At 41.9% G+C, this 9,489-nt stretch overlaps 1 long non-coding RNA gene across 1 annotated transcript; it reads left to right on the top strand.

Annotated features, from left to right (window-relative positions):
* The first annotated feature begins 261 nt into the window (after positions 1 to 261).
* Positions 262 to 3,057, top strand: LOC137476987 (uncharacterized). Its single transcript, XR_011000766.1, has 2 exons — positions 262 to 490; positions 1,997 to 3,057. It is a non-coding gene; the product is annotated as an uncharacterized lncRNA (long non-coding RNA).
* Positions 3,058 to 9,489: the final 6,432 nt, after the last annotated feature.

The following is a 9,489-nucleotide window of genomic DNA, read 5'->3' as shown; positions in this document are numbered from 1 at the left end:
TCCTGGCTCCTGCTTGTGTGTTGCCTTCCTTAACTCCCCAAGCAAATCCTACAGATTAGAGTATTTTCCACCCAGAACCAGTTTCTACTATTGCTGTTTTCCATCAGGTGGCTATGTCAGTAGCAGCAGTTCCCTGGAGTACACAAGGAAACTGACAGAAATATTAAACATTTGTGACTGCTGATGACTTGAAAAAGAATAAAGTTTCAGCACAAAGCATCTTTTCCTCTGATATTTGGGCATTTCTCTTGCCTCCTTCACAAGGCTAGTTAAGCAGATCATACAATGGAATGCAATTTGGCTTTGTTTTCAGGGGGTTTTCCACATGTTTGTGTTTGAGGTGCAATTTTTACTGTTTAGCGTTCACAAGGTCAGTTACACGAATTCCTTTCCACTGTCCTGTTTCCATCCCTTCCTGAGGTTATCTCCCATGGTCCAAAAAAAAGCATGACATGAACCAAGCAGCACTGAAGGAGCTAACCAAAGGAGGGTGAGAAATTATTAGGAGACCTGAAGGTGGCAAAAAAGTTTATGGTGAAACTGAAGAAAAAAGTCTTTCTGAGCCAGTAGAGGGCATTTCTCCTGGCTAGGGGACAAGGAATTTAGCTGTGTCCCAGGGAAGAGAGTTTTGTTCTCTGGCCACTGGTCTGGTTTTTTGAGGTTTTTTTTTTTACCTTGTGGTTAAAATGAAGAATTTGAATTTGTGGCACTTGTCATCCTTACATCTTCCTTCAGGAATTAAACACTGTAAAAAGTACTAGTTTATTCTCACTGGCACGGCACTGATCCAAGAGCTTTCTGGCAGTTCACCTTGCTGTCTCTGATGTTTCTGTGGTCAAAAGCAACAACCCACAGCACTCATTGGCAAGCAGATCTCAGTATCCCGGGAGCAGGATTTCATTTAGGAGTGCCATGGCTCACTGCATGGATGTCTCTCACCTCTTTTTTTATTTGAAGCAGAACAGTCAAGAGAAACAGCCAGCAAGCTAATCACCACCACAGCCTATTGGGAAGATAGGAATAATTATTTAAACCAGTCTTGAATTACTCATTGGCATGCATCTAATTAACAAATTCCGATTATTCCTGTGACTATTGTGCAACAATTAGTGGGTGTTAAATTGAGCTCTTCTGCCTGTAATTTCAATGGTGTAATTTTGCCAAGATGTCTTTGTTTTGCCTGCAATGGCTGGTGCCACTGAGAATAGACTGAAGGTGGTCAGAGATTTTTGACTAAATTTACTTTTGCTAAAAAGTGCCATTCCTTCAAAGCCTGGGACATTTTTGCAGGGAAGACAAAGCAATTTCAAGCAAGATTTTTCTCTGGCCAGATTTCTGATCTCTGAGACCTGTTGGTCACTTCAGACAAGAGAGGAGGAGACATCTGAATCAAAGCATAGAGCTGAAAACAGATGTTCTGACACAAGTATGCCTCACATTTATATTGTTTTTTTGTTTTGTTTTGTTTTGTTTAGTTGTTTAATGCTTATCCAGCTTCAGGCATTTTTATTAAAAAAACCTTCAAAGATTTCACAAAGCTGAATTGTCTTCCACTGGCAATACAAACACCTGCCCTGGGGTGCAGAAATGTTCCTCAGGCTGGGAGAAGGAGCAAACCCCACTGAGACTGCATGGCTCTGCCTCACGCTACTGCACAGGGAGCCAAAGACATTCCAAGGCTTTGAAGCCATGGCAATCAACAGGGGGGAAACAGGTCTCTTCTACAAACAAATCCTGAGGAACTGGATTGCTGTAAGACGCTGCTCGCTCCCTGCAGTTTTCAGGAGTCACCTTCCTCCTGCAGGCTGGTGGCATAGCCTGGGCAGCTTTTTCTCTTGACTGTGATACCTAGGTGTGCATCTGAAGCTGGAAGTAACAGCATGGGTCTGGAACAGCCTCCCCTACCAAAAAGGAGGCTGATGTGAGACTTTTTTCTGTACGCTAAGCGTTTATTGTTCTATTTAAGATTCAGTATCTTAGCTCCTCTTTCCTACAGGGAATCCCAGAGCCAGGCCCGACTGTAAGCCAGAACCCAAAGCAAGGACTGAGCTGTGGAGGGAGATATTTTACTCCAGATGACAGCATTAGGTCTACTAGAGACTATCCATGCTACAGTTCAAGACATGGCTCTTCCCCCAAGAGTGAGCTCTCTAGCACTGGGAGATCAATTAAATAAATAAAACAAAAAACAAAGTCCTAGAACCAGTTGGACTTTGCACAGACCCCACCAAGATCCTGATCAGTGTCTGCCAACATGAGGCTGCCACCTTCTCACCCACACATACCCCTGATTTTGCCAATGGTCAGCTTAGCCCCTTCTGGGAAGGACAAGTACCACCTCCCTCATCATTTCTCTGAGGTGATCCCCTTTAGTCATAAGTTTCCATCTTGGCTAGGTGTGAGCCTAACCTGCTTTACATGAAATCATGCTGTTCCTATATAAATTATTACTACGAGATCTTGGCTGCTCCCAAGGTCTTATTTTTTTCCAGCACGTCCTATGACGTTTGTCAGACATTTAGGACACTTGCTACTTTTCCCTTTGACCATCCTCATTCTCTTCCACTTGCTTTTTATGTCTCTGCTATAAATAAAATCTCCCTGAGATATCCAAAGCATTGCTTAAAAAAGAGGTGGGGGGAGCTTTCTGGGGAGAAGGGGCCATTATAGAAAAGGCCAGGTGCTTGGCATGTCCCCAGCTTGTGAAGGTGGGAGCTGTCACGAGTCTGAAAAATATCAGTGTGGGAGTTATAAATAAGCTTTAAAGCCAGGGGTTTAGAAAGTCATCTTTAAATGCTGCATAATTTATAGCCTGCTGCAAAGAGAAGAGTGTGTGAGCTCTGGAAGCCAAGCTAACCCATTCTTTGTTCCCTCTGTAGTTTGACTGTTCTTATACATGTGGTGAGGTGTATGGTGAACATCCAAAATTCAGGATTTTCATCATCATGCCTCTTTCCAAAGGCTTAGCTGGATCACTGTGGATGGTTTTCTTTCAACTCCTGGTGTCTTAGTGTGAACCAGAAATAAATACCATTGGTCTCATATTGCAAAAAAAAATTGGAGTTGTGAGTAGGGATGCTGCACTCAGGTAGGGTAGGGTTGAGAGATAGCAAGAAACTCAGCAATAATGCTCTGTGATTTCCATAAGTGATTTACTTTCTCATTGACTCAACTCCTCCTCTTTAAAACAGGGATTATCCTAAAAGGTTGAGAAACCCTTTTCAATAGCAGCTACAAAATGTTTTGCTCTTCTCTCACAGAACAAAGCCACGCCAGAAGCAGGGGGTAAAGGCCTACCCCAAGGAGGGCCAGTATAGCTGCCAAGCTGGCATTTACAGCGATCCTTTCATCCAGCCCTGGAAGTGCAGCTACCTCTAGGATGTAACATAACAGCTGTCATTTCACCATCCAACAATAATAAACAATGGGAAGCAGAATGGGCTTTCAAGATGGCTGAGTCTCCTGAGAGATCTAGCCCACTACATTATCACTGCTCCTCCTTTTCCCCAGCTGGAAACAAGTCTAGAAATCATGAGACCCAAAAAAAAAAAAAAAAAAAAAATTATGATGGCAGAGCTTTAGTATTAATAGCAAATATCTGTGGTGCCAGTGCCCTCTCTTGAAGGTGTTCCAGTGTATGTGCCACTGCCCATTTCACTACCTTGGGCTTCCTTCTGTGCTGTTTTAGGAGGACCAGTGCCATCTCTCTGGTCTGTTTCACCTTGTTTCCCCACAGACATCTGCATCCAAGCCTTGACTTGTTCAGAGTCTGCTGAGCTGGTGAGATTTAACAGGATCTTGCCGCCCAAAGTGCCGTGGCTTGAGGCTATAGATTTAAGCATAAGCATTAAGCACCCTGCTCTTTAACTCATTTCTAATCCATTTATTTAAACTTCAGAGTGGTTTTAAAGCACAAGAATCAAAGGCGAGAGCAATTTAGAGTTTTCCAGAGCAGCTCTGTGATCTGACCTCTGCACATATCCTGGCTGCCTTTAAAAGTGCACCAGCATAAAAGCACAGTTTGTGACAAAGCATCTGGAAGGATTAAAAACTTTCTGGGATGGAATATGCTTCTGTCAGGGACCTCTTTCCTATCTCAATTCAGTTGCCAAAAAAGATCTTTCCTCAGGGGGCTTCTAACCTGCCTGAGGGATTTAGAGAAGAATTGCTGAGAAGAGCATATAGCGATTTGATTAAGGGATAAATGTGAAAGAGAGTGGGAGGGGGCCTAGGGGATAGAAGGGAGAAACAGGATTAAAAAGAAAATAAAAGAAGTGAGAAGTAACTGAGCTGTGCAAGGCAAGGTTTGTGGAAGTCAAGTCTTTGGGGCTGTTTTGTCTCCAAGTACGCATGACACCCTTCAGCAGTGCAAAAAAACTAAAACCAAGGGGGGTTTGGGGGAAGGTGGGAATCAGAAGGATGGAGCTGCATTTTTTTTCCCTCTGCTTTTCTCTGCATGGAACAGTGAGGTGTTCACACTGCCTGCCTGCTTATGCTTCCTCCTTGGACAATGCTTGGGAAATCATTACCTGATCCCTCCCACCTTGTTTTACAAAGGCAATCTCGGTCAATTAATCTCTGCTTCATTTCTTCTCATTCTGTCTGGATAGTCACTATGAAGTATGTGGTAACTAATCTCTGTGCCCATGGAGTCAGTCTGTCTTCTTATTTCCTTACTCATTAAAGCAGACACCTTAGAAAGACTGGAAAATATTACCAAAGCCCAGGAGACTCGATTTTCAGAATAAGGAACCAGTATTTCAGCCTCAGAGGCGACATGAGTCTGGGACACAAGACAGAGATGAGTATGAAAACAGGCCCTTCAGCTGAGGAGCAAGCACTCCCTGGACATACTGCCGTTTTCTTGGTTTGTCTGCGGTTTCTGTTGTTGGGGTTGTGGGATTTTCATTTGTTTCTTTTTTCTCTTCACTTTCTTGCTCCCTCACCCCTGCACCCTGAGTTGGCCTGACATTAAAAACTGATGTAAAATGAAGAAGCTGCCTGCTAAGATGGTTTCTTCCCTCTTCATGATCCCTTCTGCATGCCAACTCTCCCACTGTGTTATTACAAGTGTATTTCTGTATGCCGACATGCTAGGTGCTGTACAGATTCAAACCAAAAAAGAATAAAGAAAGGAAGAAACACTGGACAAACAAACTATTTGTTCATGTAGTACTACTGATGCCTGGATTCCCACTGATTTGTGCCTGTTGATTAATGAAGACCTCTGCTTGAAACTTTTCCTGTTCTCAGGACTCTAAATTAAACATATGAACTTGTGCTACCACGTATCTCTCTGTATCTCTCTCTGGGTGCTTATTTTTGTTTATATCTCAGAAAAATCTCTTAGAACTCTATCACTTGGCCAACAAATTTGACAGTTGTTTGGAGGGGAGCACACTGGCACATACAAATACCGACAATACAATTGCTCAAGCCTAGTTTCCTTTAGGAAATTGTGGAAGAAGATCCTTCCCAGGAAGAATGAGCCCTCCCAAAGAAATTGTTACCTCACAGCCAAATAAGTTTCTAGATTTTGGTGCTCTTGTGATCTGAGCTGAGACCTGAATCAATACACATGGACAGGCAGGGAAGCTCAGCTGAACAGTCAGACTACACTGAGCTTAGTTCAACCATTGCCAAGAGGCTCTTGAACTGCTTTTTCTCCTATGGTTATACTGCTTGCCAATTATTGAGGCTTGGAAAACATCTACCCTACGTCTCTGCCAGGGTCAGAAGGTTTTAGGTCAGCTCGTTTAGGCATGAACTGAATAGGGAGGACATTTCATTCCATTGGATGGATGCCCCAGTTCAACTTCCTTGTGCTGGTCTGCATTTTGGAGAGGACATACTCATTGCAGTGTGGTGGTGGTTGTGTCTTCGGAAGTCACACCTCAAGAAGTTTTATTCCTGAGGGAAATGTCAGCAGGATATAAGGAGTTTCTGCTGGGAGCTCAGGCTCAAAGAGTAAATCCTAAAGTTTGACGGATATTCTACAATGCAGGATCCTGATGAGCTTGATTCAGTTTCAAGTCTGTTCAGCTTGAGCCACAGTCCTGCCTTGAGCTGCAAGGCAGTTATATCCTTAGAGAGGGAGGATTTTGGTGCCTTTCAGTGACAACTGTGCTGGATAAGGTGCCCCCTCTGAGTTCAATGGCTGAACCAAAGAAAAGAAAAATGTTGAACAGTTGTAAGGACATAGATATAGTAGAGCGAGAAGTCAATGACCAAGAAAATTTGCTTTGTGGTGACAATGGCTTCATGAAGAAGTGTCCCAAAAACATAGGGAAACAGGATTTTTTTCTTTTTTTGGTATTATTATCACAATGGAGATGAGATTATTATCACAATGGAGATGAGATGAGATTCCCAAAAACATAGGGAAACAGGATTTTTTTCTTTTTTTGGTATTATTATCACAATGGAGATGAGATTTGGAGTGCAGATCACAAGGCACAGGTTTTTGCTTTCCTCCAAGAAGAGACTGGAGAGGGATGTCTAATTGGTCTTGACCACCTCACGTTTTTTCTACAGTCATGGCTGGTTAGCATTTTCTAAAGCACTGTGGTTGTCACATAGGGCAGTTTGGTTCAAACAACACAACTTTTTTTTGTATCACAAGAGGACATGAACAGACAACCCATGTCAGACTGGATCCTTCTATTCCATAGCATCACTGCTGAGAATGGCTAATAGTAGATGCCAATGGAAAAGAGTATGAACAGGGTAAATAGGGAGTGTTTTGTTCTCCCACCAGTCTCAAAGCTTCAGGACTTCCACAGATGGACATAACTGTTTTCTATTTAAATAGCTATCAATACTTTTTATTTGGCTGCCCCTTTAAGTTCCTGACTTAGCACATTTTAGTTTGAAAATTCTGCAGTGATGAACTGTCTTATGAATATTACCTCATATTAAAAAAAAAATCAAGATTTCAAGGCATCTGGTTGAATCTCACAAGGAAAAAACTGACAGCACAAATCCCTCCCTTTCACTTATATCCATCAGTATGTCCATCACTGATTAATTTTCTCATTGCCAGCCAGAAAACAATAAAATACCAAAAACTTAGAGGATATTAAAGGCATAATTGTATATTTACGCTTCCTTATGATTTGGCTGCATTCTCACCCTTTTCCCTAATTTACGCTATCAAGGTCATGCTTTGCTTCCTTCTGACATGCTGGGTGGAAAGCCTTTCAGAATGCCTAACATTTTCCTTCCACCTTCTCTTTTGTCAGTCACGAGACTAAGTCCCTTGAGAACAACCTTTCAGGAAACACTTAGAACATTTATTTTAGGGGGAAGAGTTAAAGAACAGCTTATCACTTGTATCACTCTTGGAATAACTCCAAAATCTTAGAATCAGGCCTGAGCACATCACTACTATAGACAAAGTTTTGTTTCAGGTGATGGGTTATTGTAGGGATCCTTTCATCTTGACACTAAAACTCAACACAATCTGACCTACTTTCATTTATTTTTCTCAATATAAAAACACAGAAAGAGAGAAAGAAATATTTTCCTTCAGCATCACAAGCAATGATCCAAAGGAAGGTCACTACTCACCAGTGATGAGGAAAAATGTACCCCAATACAGACCCAGCCCAAAGAGACTGAAATTATACAGTGCATGTGTAATTGCAAAGGGCTACAGAATAAATAATCTCTTGTGAAGATTTCCCAGGACACTGCCTTCATTTGTCAGTTCCCAAGCTTACCTGGAAACCAAATAAAAAATTCAAGGAAGGATCACTTACTAGTAAAGGCTTTTTCAACATTTCCCCTCCCTCCTTCCCATGGCCAGCTCATTTTCATTTAACATTTTCTGACTTAGCCAATTTGTCTCTATTGTCTGTCTGTTGTTTGGCTAATTCACCTATGGAAAATGGAAGGTATCGGATGCTGTTCAACAGAAACTTGAAACTGAGCATAAGTGAAAGGTGAGTATTGTATCTCCTTGCAATTTACAGACACAAATCCCTCTCCCTTCCTTTCTCTCTTGATCACTGTTGTCTTATTGAGGACTTGCAATGTTAACTGTTGATGCTCAAGACCTGCTCAGCTCTTGAAATAGGTAATTTACCAAGGTCTTTCGGGGGCAAGAGAAGGGAGAAAGTCTGAGACAATAGGAACTAAGAGAAACAAACTCATTATGAGTTGTTCTAATATGAAGACACTCACTATCTCATTCTTCTTGTTGGCTTTTGCCAGAACCACCATACACTCGGCCTTAAACACAAATATATTGACTTGACCACTGCTAGTTTTTGGCTGCTCCTACCTTATGTGTTTAACATTGCTTGGCAATTGCTAATCCAGTCCAAGCCTGAACCACACATGATGGGCTTCCCTGACCTCTTCTGTGGTCTTAGTCAAATTGTCTGATTGGTCCCATACAATGTGTGGTTCCCACTCTTAATTTGTTAGGGTTCCTGAAAAAATTCTCCTAATCGAAACACAGTCCTTGGTATTTCTCAAATATTGACTGGATAAATCTGGGCTGAAAATTGTTCATTTTAATTATTATTAATATTATTGTGTTTTTGTTTTCTTTTCCCATGGAAAATATTGAGATTTGACCAAACAATGAACATCTTTGGCCAAGAGCCCTCCATTTCAGTTCAGAAATGCTCCCCTGTGGGAGTTGTAGCTGGTATGATTTGTGTCCCTGTTGTTCCCTGTGAGCTGACATTCCTGGCTGGCCCACATCTCTCATGGTGCAACATGGTCCCCTCTCTTGCTGAGACAATGCCATGCACCATGGAAGTTGTGTCACCATGGTGCTTTGTGAGAAATGCACTTCACACAGCAAGCCCAGCACTGGAGCAGAATGGGGTCACAAAGCTCAGCAGTGGCAGCCTCTAGGAGACACTGTCCAAAGATTTCTCAGCTGAATCTCCAGGCCTCCTGCCACACTCTGAAGCCTTCTTGAGAGATTGGTCATAACTTAACATAAAACAACTTTGCTTTATTTTGAAAGGCAATTTTCCACTGAAAAATATTCTGATGGAAAATTTCAAGCAGCCCCAGAGGATGTTCTTTCCAAAATCCTTTGCATTGTAATTTACCAACTTAATCTCACTTTTGTTGGATTTCTTTTCTGTTGTCTCTGCTTAATCTCTGATAACAGAGGGAGAGCTCCCTTTCACACAAGTGGGAGATCAGGGGAAGCTGAAGACATACATTACTAATGACATATGGAAGAGTTTGTACCTTTCTGAATGGACAGATTTACAAGGTGAGCTCTCATAAGTCCCTAAAGAGAGAAAGATATTTCCCTGTCTTTTCCATGTATTAAAAACGAAACAAAAATCCTTTTAGATCTAAATCCAGCAAATAAAGAACCTCTCTTTTTTAAATCTTTCTTTCCAAAGAGTTTTGAACCTCAGTATCCCATTCAACTTGTTTGTCTGTTTCTCTCTTTTTAACTCACTTCAGGCTGGTGAAAGGTGCCAAACTGTCTGAGCTACAGCTCTCCCTAGATAT

The sequence above is a fragment of the Anomalospiza imberbis genome, chromosome 7 (assembly GCF_031753505.1).
Source record: "Anomalospiza imberbis isolate Cuckoo-Finch-1a 21T00152 chromosome 7, ASM3175350v1, whole genome shotgun sequence".
In the NCBI taxonomy this organism is placed as follows: Eukaryota; Metazoa; Chordata; class Aves; order Passeriformes; family Viduidae; genus Anomalospiza; species Anomalospiza imberbis.
This window is presented reverse-complemented; position numbering and strand designations above follow the sequence as displayed.